The 12,451-nt window shown below is 37.1% G+C and overlaps 1 pseudogene; it reads right to left on the bottom strand.

Moving 5' to 3' along the window:
• Window positions 1-12,013: 12,013 nt before the first annotated feature.
• On the bottom strand, window positions 12,014-12,114 carry LOC138400410 (U6 spliceosomal RNA; annotated as a pseudogene).
• Between the last annotated feature and the right edge of the window lie 337 nt (window positions 12,115-12,451).

Raw genomic sequence — 12,451 nt, 5'->3', positions numbered from 1 at the left:
ACAGTAGACAGCTATGGTACTGACTGAAACAGTATTAGCAGATAATACCTCCCAACAAATTTATTTATTTTTTCTAATCACCAGATATATTGCCTATATTTTGCAATACATTAATCTTGTGAAGATTTTGGTTCTAAATTAGGAAGAAAATATTTATTTGTAATTTTTACCCTTCAGAAATTCACACACAACTTTCGTGGAAATTTACTAGTAGACAGGCTTCCAAGCGCTAGACTGGGTCTATTTTGATTCCAGAAGGCAGCCTACTCTTAGCTTTGGATCTCAACCCCTCCTTCTTTCTAGTTTAAGACGTGGCAGTAGTATAATAATTATATTATGGTGGCTACAGTTTTTGAGATTTGGTAATTCTAAATTAGTTACCCAGCTGTCTCAATCTTGTTTATTTTCTTCCTTGTTTACTATGTCCCTAACTGATTCTTGAATATATATATATATTTTTTTTTCAACAAAGGTCATAAGGACAAAGGCCATATTTTTCCTGCACTGCAATGTGAAAGCATTTTTCTCTTACTCAATTAGCAAGCACATATCACATTACAAAAAGTTGGCAAAAATCAATGTGATTTTGTGAATAGCAAATCCTGCTGAACTAATTTAGTTTTTTTTTTTTCATCCAACTGCAAAACCTGGCAGATGGAATTGCAATGATCACCTCTACAAAACATCATCTGTGGCTACTTACTGGTTTATACGTTATGTGTTTTTAAACACACAGCGGTGCTCCAGTCTGAGGTAGGATCATAAAAGGAATGTTTCCCTCTCCCCTCATTGTACTCTTGAATGCTAATCTCAGCATACAGGCATACATGAGACTGTTACTGGTTATTGAGTATGCCACGTACACACAGATTGTAGATCATCCCTTGCCTCCAGAGAAGCAGGAAAGTAGAATTCCACTTGGCTTAGAAATGAAGTGACCTGGAGCTACTGGGATTTCTCTGAACTGTAGGTAACATAATGCCTCTGTATTTCTGCACTAAGGGACCTCTGTCTTAACTAATACTAAAAAAACCTGGCTGCTAAGAGGCAGTAAAGAAATTAACCAAAAAACTTCTATATATTTCAAAAATAATCTTTCAATAACATCTAATGCTCCCCGAACTTGTAAGAAACACCATTCTCATGTCTCAGCTGCAATGTCAGTCTAAAATTTTATGCCAAGTGTTTTGTCCAATATGAGAACTTCCTGTTTAGTTCCTTTTCTTTGTTCGTTCAATGAACACACATTTTGAGTATTTGCTACATGCCAGGCAGTGGACATATGAAGATGAGTAAGATATTTCCTTGTGACACATGAACCCTCAGGGACCTTAGAGTCTGCTAAGGAAAACAAACTCATTATTCTAAAACAGTGCAATGCAGGATATATGCTATTTGAGGGAGAAACAAGATTCAGTTTTAATGGAAAGTAATGAAGGGCTTCACAGAAAAATAATTATTGAGGCAGGCCTTGAATGAAAAATAGGTGTTCAATGAGGAAGTACAGGGCATCTCAGGAAGAAGAACAGAAGCAAAGCATCAGGTATAGAAGAGTATAGGGTGTTTGGGGAGCCATGAGTAGCTTTACGGGGCTGAAGAAGTTTCCAAAGGTGGACAATGGTGAGAAATGAAAGTTGAAGTTATATTGAGAAGAAACCCAAATATCACACTAAAGAACTTGACTTTTATTCTATGGGCAATAGGGTACAATTGAAGCCTTTTTTTTTTTTTTTTTTTTAAATCAGGGGAATGGTATCAGATTTCTCTTTTAGAAAAAGAAATTCTAGCAGCACTGTAGTAGAGGCATTGGAAAGAGGTGAGACTGCAGGCAGAGAAACCAGACAAGAGTCCCTCCTGCTCAAGTTTTATGGTTTCAACTTGTACTGCTTTTGTTTGTCCAAAATTTAATACCGACTTTTTTGAACTTTAGTTGAGACAGGAGGTTGTGAACACTGCCATCAATCCAGCAACTTGTTCACGTTGCCATCTATTGGCAGAAAGGAAAAGAAATTACTGTCAAGGGCATTATTTCACATTTCATTTGCTGATGGTATTTCAATTTCCCTGAAATAATATTTGTTATATTTGGTAACATAAAAACACATGCCAGCCTAAGTTAGCCAAATGCCTCATAAAAAAACAAAAAATATACCAGCATTATGTTACAGTTACAGGGATACCTCAGAGACCAGCTTTGAGTAGCAAGGGGCTAGTGTAGACAGTAACAACCACAGGAGTTCAAAGAGGGAAATGAGTATGTTCTGGCACAGAGACCTCTTTGTAACCCTCTCTTAACCTCTAGTAATATAAATAATCATGTCTTCATTTATCAGCTTAGGATACCCACACATGTGTATCTTAAGCAAACAAATTAAGGCATCATGATTTTATATACAGGCATACCTCAGAGATATTGCAGGTTTGGTTCCAGATCACTGCAATAAAGTGAATATTGCAATAAAGTGAATTACACAATTTTTTTTGTTTCCAGTGCATATAAAGTTATGTTTACAGCATACTGAAGTCTATTAAGTGTGAGTACCTTAATTAAAAAGATCTTATTGCTAAAAAATGCTAACAATCATCTGAACCTTCATTGAGATGTAATCTTTTTGCTGGTGGAGGCTCTTGCCTCAATGTTGATGGCAGCTGACTGATCAGGGTGGTGGTTGCTGAAGGCTGGGGTGGCTGTGGCAATTCCTTAAAATAAGATAACAGTGAAGTTTGCCACATCAATTGACTCTTCCTTTTAGAAAACATTTCTCTGTAGCATGCGATACTGTTTGACAGCATTTTGCCTACAGTAGAATTTCTTTCGTAATTGGAGTCAATACTCTCAAACTCTGCCACTGCTTAGTTAATTAAGTTTACGGAATATTCTAAATCCTTTGTTGTCATTTCAACAATGGTCACAGCATCTTCACCAGGAATAGATTCCATCTCAAGAAATCACTCGTTTTGCTTATCCACACGTAGCAACTCCTCATCTGTTAAAATTTTATCACAAGATTGCAGCAATTCAGTCACATCTTCAGGCTCCACTTCTAATTCTAGTTCTCTTGCTATTTCCACCACATCTGCAGTTAGTTTCTCCACTGAAGTCTTAAACCCCTCAAAGCCATCCATGAGGGTTGGAATCAACTTCTTCCAAATTCTTAATGTTAATATTTTAACCTCCTCCCATGAATCACGAATGTTCTTAATGGCATCTAGAATAGTTAATCCTTTCCAGAAGATTTTCAGCTTATTTTGCCCAAATCCATCCAAGAAAGGATTACCCACAGCAGCTATAGCCTTACAAAATGTATTTCTTAAAAAAAAAAAAAAAAAAAAGACTTTAAAGTTGAAGTTACTCCTAGATCCATAGGCTGCTCAACGAATGTCGTGTTAGCAGGTGTGAAAACAGTATCAATCTCTTTGTACATCTCCATCAGATCCAGTACATTGTCAATGAACAGCAATATTTTGAAAGAACTCTGTTTTTTTGTTTTTTTTTTTTGAGGAGATCCCTACAGTGGGCTTAAAATATTCAGTAAACCATGCTGTAAACAGATATGCTGTCATGTGGGCTTTGTTGATCCATTTATAGAAAAAAGGCAGAGTAGATTTAACATAATTCTTAAGGGTTCTAGGATTTTCAGAATGGCAAATGAACATTGGCTTCAACTTCAAGTCACCAGCTGCATTAGATAGCCCCTAACAAGACAGTCAGCCTGTCCTTTCAAGCTAGGTATTGACTTCTCTCCAGCAATGAAAGTCCTAGATGGTGTTTTCTTTCAATAGAAGGTTGTCTCATCTACGTTGAGAATCTGTAGTTTAGTGTGGCCACCCTCAACAATTATCTCAGGATATTAGTTATCTTCTGGATAACTTGCTGCAGCTTCTACATTAACACTTGCTGCTTCACCTTGCCTTTTGTGTTATAGAGAAAGCTTCTTTTCTTAAACCTCATGAACCAATCCCTGCTAGCTTCCAACTTTTCTTCTGCAGCTTCCTCACCTCTCTTAGATTTCAGAGAATTGAAGAGTTAGGGCCTTGCTCTGGATTAGGTTTTGGCTTAAGGGAATGTTGTGGCTGGTTTGATCTTGTATCCAGACCACTAAAACTTTCTCCATATCAGCAATAAGTCTGTTTCACTTTCCTATCATTCTTGTGTTCACTGGAGTAGCACTTTTAATTTCCTTCAAGAACTTTTCCTGTGCATTCACAACTTAGCTAACTGGCTAACTTGTGATCATTTCATAGACAATGTATGTATATTACTCTTTTTTCCCACTTAACAATATACCAGGACCATATACACATGTCACTAACTAAGCTTTTAAAATATAATTTGAATTACATGGGAACCAATTTTTAAGTAAAATCCTATATAATTGGCCATATAGATTGTTTCCTACATTTTTTTCCATTACAAACAGTACTAGAATAAATATCTGTGTAGCTCAATACTCTCATCATTGCTTATTTTCATAGAATAAATTCTTGGAAGTGAATTTACTGAAGCAAATGTCATGGACATTTAAAAATAGTATTTCATGGGATTTTTTTGTTTGCAAGTGTGTAAATTTGGGTACATTAAGCTATGGCAAAAAATAGTCCACCAAAATGTAATGGCTTAGCGTAGCATACATTTATTTCTAATTCATGGAACAGTCAAGGCTCTATTTGGCACCGTTTCTCCATAGGCAATTCAGCGCTACAGGCTCCTTCCTTTCTCAGAATCTGTCTTCCCCATGGGTTTTGTCCCTGTACCCAGGATAAAGAGCGATGGCACACTAACTTCTGTTCAAATTGCACAGGAGAGAACTTATATCCCATAGGATTATTAGTCCTGCCATGTCTCCAGCTATACTCCTATTATCATAACAGAAGAAATAAATGGATTTTGGGTGGTGGCCTCTGTCATAATGAATAATACATGTTTGCTATATTTTTAAAAATCAGAATATGAAAGATCATGTAGGGGAAAACATTTTTTAAAATTACTATCTCAACAAAATTTGTAGAAGCAAATTTTGTGTCTAGAAGGATATTTATAGTTTTAAATGTATACATTAGAAAATAAGAAAAGCTGAAAAACAATGATTTAAGTTTCCATTTCAAGAAGCTAAAAATAAAACCCCAAATAAAACCTGAGGAATGTAGAAGGGAATGAGTAACAAAAAAGAGAAATCAGTGAGATACAAAACAGAAGTATAACACAGAAAATTAACAAAATTAAAATTTATCAATATTAGGAATGAAAAGGAAAACATCACAACAGATTGTACAGACATGAGGAGAGGGTGGAATAAGAGTCTATTATGAACAACCCCCAGAGTCTTATGAACAAACCAACCTCCAATTTGTTTGAATTGGACACATTCCAATGCAACTTAGCAAAGCTAACAGAAGAAATAGAAAATCTGAAGTCTATTATGTACTAAAGAAATTAAATTGATTATTATAAACCTTCCCGCAAAGAAAACCTCAGTCCCAGATGGCTTCACTGGTAAGTTCTTCCAAGCATTTAAGGAAGAAATAACACCAAGGTTACACATATGTTGTAGAAAGAATAATGGTACCCCAAATATGTACGTCTCCCAATCCCTGGAAACTGTGAATATGTTACCTTCCAAGGTGAAAAGGACTTTGCAGATGTAATTAAGTTAAAGATCTTAAGATGGGAAGAGTATTCTATTATAGAATATCTAGTAGGCCCAATGCAATCACAAGGTCCCTTATAAAAGAGAGACAGATGTGTTTGTCAGAGTAAGAGAAATTTAAAGATGCTACACTGCTGGCTTTGAAAATGGAGGAAGGGATCATGAGCATGGGAATGCAAACAGCTTCTAGAAGGTGGAAAAGACAGGGAAACAGATTCTTTCCTAGAACCTCCAGAAGGAATGTAGCCTGCTAACCCATTTTGGACTTCTCATTTCCAGAACTATAAGATAATACATTTGTGACTTTTTTAATTATTATTTTAGCATATTGTGGGGGTACAAAAGTTTAGGTTACGTATATGCCCTTGCCCCCCACGCCCCCTATTTGTGACATTTCAAGCTATTAAATTTGTGGTAATTTGTTACAGTAGCAATAGGAAATTAATATAACATATTTTTCTTTTCTTTTTTTTTTTTCTTTTGAGACAATCTCACTGTGTTGCCCTGAGTAGAATGTCATGGTGTCGGCCTAGCTTACAGCAACCTCAAACTCCTGGGCTCAAGCGATCCTCCTGCCTCAGCCTCTCAGATAGCTGGTACTACAGGTGTTCTCCATGATGCCTGGCTATTTTTCTATTTTTAGTAGAGATGGGGTCTCGCTCTTGCTCAGGCTGGTCTTGAACTCCTGACCTTGAGCGATCCTCCCACCTAGGCCTCCCAGAGTGCTAGGATTACAGCCACCATGCCCGGCCTACAACATACTTTTTCAAAGTAACAAAAAAGAAGAAACATTTTCTCTTTATGTGAATTTAATATAACCTTGATTTTCAAAATCTGAAAAGGACATTACAATAAACGAAAATTATAGGCCAATCTCTCCTGTGAACATAGATGCAAAAATTCTCAACAGATCAAATCTAGCAACATATTAAAAATTATAGAATACTAACAAATCTAATCAGGCAACATACAAAAAGGAAATATATCATAAGAGGAATTTATTGTAATTATGCAAGGGTGGTATAACATTAAAAAAAATCGCTGTTTAATTTTCTCTCATCTCTCTGCCTAACAACTGTCTCTGCCATTCAGTTCACACATCAAGTTACAACTGTACCCTAGCTTTGAAGTTTTTAAATTTCTTTCACTCAGGAGAGTAGCTCAGTCTGAATAAGAATATTATGGCCCCAATTTCAAATTCCTGGTAGAAAGAATCTGATAGACCCAATTTGGGTCAGATGTCCTCACACGGTCTGATTATCTGTGACCCAGGAATGAAGTTCTGTAGTAGAGATATGGTTGTCTGGGGACCATCTTGAAGGAAGAGGAAGCAAGCTAGGTCACTGTGAGACAAGTGAACACCCAAAAAGAAGCTAATAAGATTGTTGAGTGTAAAAAAATAAAAAGAGCCATGCATAATACAATCCCATTTCTATAAAACAAAACAACAAAAAGCCCTATATATATACAAATATATGTCTATTGATAATTCAAATACTAAAAGAGTCTAGAAAGACTTTTCTGTACAGGAATAAACATATTTTTTAATTTTTCATTATGCAATAATTTCATACTTACAAAGGAGTTGCGAAAATAGTAAAAAGAATTCCTGTATACTCTTCGCCTAACTTCCCCAAATGCTTAATCTTATATAACCACGGTAAAACGATCAAATGAGAAAATAACACCAATAAATACCACTAACCTATGGATCATATTTAAATTTTGTCAATTGTCCCAATATGTGGTCCTTTTTCTGGACCAGGATGCTATCCAAAATCTACAATGCATTTATTTATCTTGTCTCCTTAGTCTCTTGAATCTGAGATTGTTTCTTAATCTTTGTCTTTCATGACCTTCTGAAAGAATGCGCCAATAATTTTGTAGGATGTCCCTTATTTTAAATTTATCTGATGTTTCTTCACGATTAAAATCAGGTTATATATTTTAGCCTCATGATTGGTGATATTAACTTGGATCACTTGATTTAAGGTGGTATTTGCCAGGTTTCTGTACTGTAACATTAGTTTTCTCTTTGCTGTCTAATAAGTGTCTTCTGGGGAGATACTTTGACACTAGGTAAAAAAATCCCATTTCTCCATATTTTATACCAATTATACCATCCATTAATGATTCTTGCCTGAAACAATATTTACTGTGATATCTGGCAAATGGCGATTTTTCTATTTCCATCACTTCTTCATCATTTATTACTTGGAATTATGCTATAAGAAAGAACTTTTCCTACTCCCCCAATTATTTATGTATTCATTTTTTTATCACTGTGGACTTAAGGATATTTGTTTTGTTCCATATAATCTATGGAATAAAATTATTCCTTGTAATCTGTGGGTTATAGTCTAGTACCATCATTATTTATTTTGTTGTTTATATTGTCCCAGATTTTGGGGGGACCCCCTTCAAGTTGGCTCCTGTGTTCTTTCAACATGCCCCCGTCATTATTTGAGTGCTTACCGCTTACTTTTTGGCATTACAAGATGTTCCAGCCTTGGACCTGGAACCAGCCATTTCTTCAAGGATCCCTGGTTTCTTTCTCTTTCATTGTATCTTTTCTTTTCTTTCTTTCTTTTTTTTGAAAATTGCATTTAGGAAACAAGATCTGGGCACCAGCTACATTAATTGCCTCTGATATTCCAGTAGCTAGAGGTAGGTAACATTTTATCTGCATTTCATAGAAGGAAATAGGGAGGTATTGAGTGTTAATGTGGCTATTTATTAGATGCTAGGACCAAGATTTGGAACTAAGCAGTCTGACTCCAGAATTCATGTTCTTGACCACTATGTGTATCCTTTTCTTTTTTTTTTATAATAGAAATAGGGTCTTGCTCTGTCACCCAGGCTGGTGTGCAGTGGTGTGATCATAGCTCACTGCAGCCTCAAATTCCTGGGCTCAAGCCAACCTCCTGTTTCTGCCTCCCAAGTAGCTGGGCCTATACGTGCATACCACCATGACTGGCTAATTTTTCTATTTTTTTATGGAGGTCTGGTCATGTAGGCACATTCTGTTACATAACCATCCACAGCAACTGAAACTCGGAACACTAACAATGAAACCAGGCACACATCATCAATCTTGATGTATGTACAAAGCATTTATTCTGACAAGCTGGTGAGGCATGGCTCATTGCTCCAGGTGTGTACAACAAAATCATCAATATTAACATAAAGAACCTTCCAAGGGCCACATACCCCGGTAGTTGGCCAATGATCAATCATGGGTCCAGGTTTCCTTGGAGACATGAAAGGAAAGAGTAATAACCAGACCTGCTGTGTAAACTTCTCATACCATACCTTTGCTTGTTATGTTCCTGCTGAAGTTCCACATTCTCTCCAGCACCTGCACAGGGCCCTTCCTATAGCAGGTACTTCCTAAATAGTTACTCAGTGAAGGAACCTTGAGTGAAATCTTCCCACACCTATTCAATCCTGTTATCTCCTCATTTTCACTGAATTTTTCACTTATTTTGTAATTAATCATATGATGCTTAGGAATATTTCTTGTTTTATTATCTGTTACTGTCATCTAATTTTTCAAGATTATATTTTCTCCTCAACGAGATGCTAAATGATAATCATCTTTTAGATCACTTTATATATATTCTACTACTCCTAGAACAAGACATTGATGATAATATACACTTAATAAATATTTGTTGATGCTGATTGATAACTGGTTCAAAAACTACCTTCCTACAACTTAATTTTTAATTAATATATAAATAATAAAGAATCAATTATGCAGCTTTGACTGTCTCACATGCTGAAAGGAACTCACCCTACTAAGTGACATAAGTAAATTCAAGCCTTCCAATCCTGTGAAAAAATAGTCAAAAGAAAAATGAATTTTTAAAGGAGAGTATGTTATAGAGCAGAAATGCCTTAGTAAGACTGGGTGTGATGGGTCACACCTATAATCCTGGCACTTTGGGAGGCCTAGGCAGGAGGATTGCTTGAGCCCAGGAGTTTGAGACCAGCCTGGGCAACAACAGAGCAAGACCCTGTCTCTACAAAACAGTTTTTAAAAATTAGCTGGGCATGGTGGCATGTACTGGTAGTACCAGCTACTAAGGAGGCTGAGGCAGGAGGATCACTTGAGCCCAGGCATTCAAGATTGCAGTGAGCTATGTTCATGCCACTGACCTCCAGCTTGAGTGACAGAGCGAGATCCTGTCCCTAAGACAAGCAAACAAACAAAAGATATGCCTTAGTATTGTGTATTTCATGTGATATTGCTTAAATATAAGAGTACAAAACTTTAGAAGTAAAACTTGAGAGGTTCCTGTTGATGACTGAAAAAAAACTGATGAGGAAAATGAGACTGTTTCAACCCAGCTAATATGATGAGACTGCTTCAAGCCAGCTAATGTGTAGGTTTGACAATTCGGTGAAAGAAGTCACTGCAACAGTGGAGGCCTACTAAGTTGGTTTGTTGCTGCAAGAGAAACCCATACATCGCACACTTCTACATCCTCAGGTTCTATTGCTTGGGCAATTCCATAAGCCATTAGGACAGTTCTTGTAACTAGTTAGGGTGGTGCCTCTCAAACTGTAGCATGCACTGGGAAACACTTGGAGGGCTTGTAGAACCCAGATTTCTGGTCCAGCTCCCAGGATTTCTGATTCAGTAGGTCTAGGGTAGGGCCAAATAATTTGCATTTTTAACAAGCTCCCAGGTGATGCTGATTCTGCTGGCCCACATACGATACTTCGAGTAGCAAGGTACTAATATATCACTCACATGTACCCAACAGTATTTATTTTCAGTACTCTGAGTACAATTCTCAGCAATCACCTAGGCCACAGTGAAACTTTGACTATATCACACACTGTTCCACCTTTATTTGGGTCTTATCCACCTACACAAGGCCACTATCTTTCATGTAAGAATAGTAATATATTTTTTTGCTACAATGGCACTCCTCTTCAGAATATATTCAATAATAGAATTTCATTCCAGAAAATTGCTAACAATTGCATCAAAGTGTTTCTGGTATGAACACTTAAAATTGCAACTTATATCATTTGTGCATTTTTAAATAAATGCCACTATCAACTAATCATCATAATATAATGGTCAGCTATCATACCATAATTTATTGTTGTCTGATAGTGTTCTTGCAACTTGGTCTCCTTGTTCCTCTTTAAAGCTTTTTAGTAACTGCAAGAAGTGGAAGAATCATGGTGTCCACATTGCATGTGGTCAGTACTTGACCTGGCACTTTATATCTGACAGACACTATGTGGAGTGAGCTATTACCAGCAATCTGTTCATTCATTCTACCCTCCAGTAGGCACAGCAACTAGGATATGTTCCAACTAGGCCATAGGTCTCCTCCAGAGCTAAATACTACATATGGCATTTGTTGAATCATTTTACTGTCCACAAGACAGAGATATATTTATCAGGGGCATCATTCACCTGGAAAATCTCTGAGCTTCTTACCTATAGATGGTGATTAAATGTGTAAACCAGCTGTTTTACCTAGTCCCAGATTCAACTCATTGTACTAATTAAGGTAATTTATTTTGGTTGTAATATTCACTTCTATAGCATATTGGTGCCTTTTTTTGAATCAATGTTAGCCTACATCTGCTTATAAAACCTTCAGATTTCCATGTCAGTGGTATCACTTGAGGAAAAAACCCCAGAAAGCGCTTATGCCAGCTGTTCTACGTGGTTCCATTGACTGAAAAATATGAAATAGATCAAGTTTATGTGCTACAAAATCTTAACACATAGAAAGCTTTAATATTTCTCATTTTTCATAACATCCAATTTAACATAAACAAGCCAAAGATCCCACATATGGAAAGGCATAGCAAGGAAAACACAAAGGGTGAGAGAGGCTGTGGCAACTACAGTTTTCTTCTTTCTCCTTCTCTTTCTGCTTTATTGAGGTATAATTGACAAATAAAAATTGTATATATTTAAGGTGTACAACTTGATGTTTTGATATATGTACACATTGTGGAATAATCACCACAATCAAGCTAATTAACCATCACCTCACATAGTTACATTTTTGTGTGTGCTAAGACCACTTCAGATAAAATGTATGGAATGCGGCCAGGCATGGTGGCTCACGTCTGTAATTTTAGCACTTTGGGAGGCCAAGGCCAGGAGTTTGAGAACAGCCTGGTCAACAGGGAGACCCCACCTCTACAAAAAATTACAAAATTAGCTCGGCGCAGTAGTGTGTACCTGTAGGTCCAGCTACTGTGGAGGCTGAGGCAGGAGAATCGCTTGAGCCCAGGAGTTTGAGGCTGCGGTGAGCTATGATGATACCACTGCACTCCAGCTGGGGCAAAAGAGCAAGACCCTGTCTCAAAAAAAAAAAAATAATAATAATATGGAATGCTTCTCCAATTTGCATGTCTTCCTTCTGCAGAGACCACACTAATCTCTGTATTGTTCCAATTTTCGTATTATGTGCTGCTAAAGCAACCTACTCCTTCTGATAACAGTCCTCCCAGACCCACAAAGCATAAGGCAAGTAACCCAGACTTAGAGTGTACCCCAACTTCCTGGCTATAAGGATTACCCAGGGATTATTACTAGAGCAGGTGAAACAAATTAAGATAATCCAAGTCCTTCCCCAGCATGTCCTGGGGTGGAGGTGGGCAGGCCCTTTGCTCTGAGGTCATAGAGCTAGAAGGAAGTGAGCTAGAGGGGCTTGCATGCCTTCCTAGCAGAAATAGACCTGTGAGGAAGACATACTCAGAAAGCAAAAGGCCAGAAAAAAAGAAAGAGAGAATGAGACGAGCTTCCCATGTCCTTGAGT

The sequence above is a fragment of the Eulemur rufifrons genome, chromosome 19 (assembly GCF_041146395.1).
Source record: "Eulemur rufifrons isolate Redbay chromosome 19, OSU_ERuf_1, whole genome shotgun sequence".
Lineage (NCBI taxonomy): Eukaryota > Metazoa > Chordata > Mammalia > Primates > Lemuridae > Eulemur > Eulemur rufifrons.
Note: the sequence above shows the minus strand (reverse complement) of the source record. Positions and strands in the feature narration are given on the sequence as shown.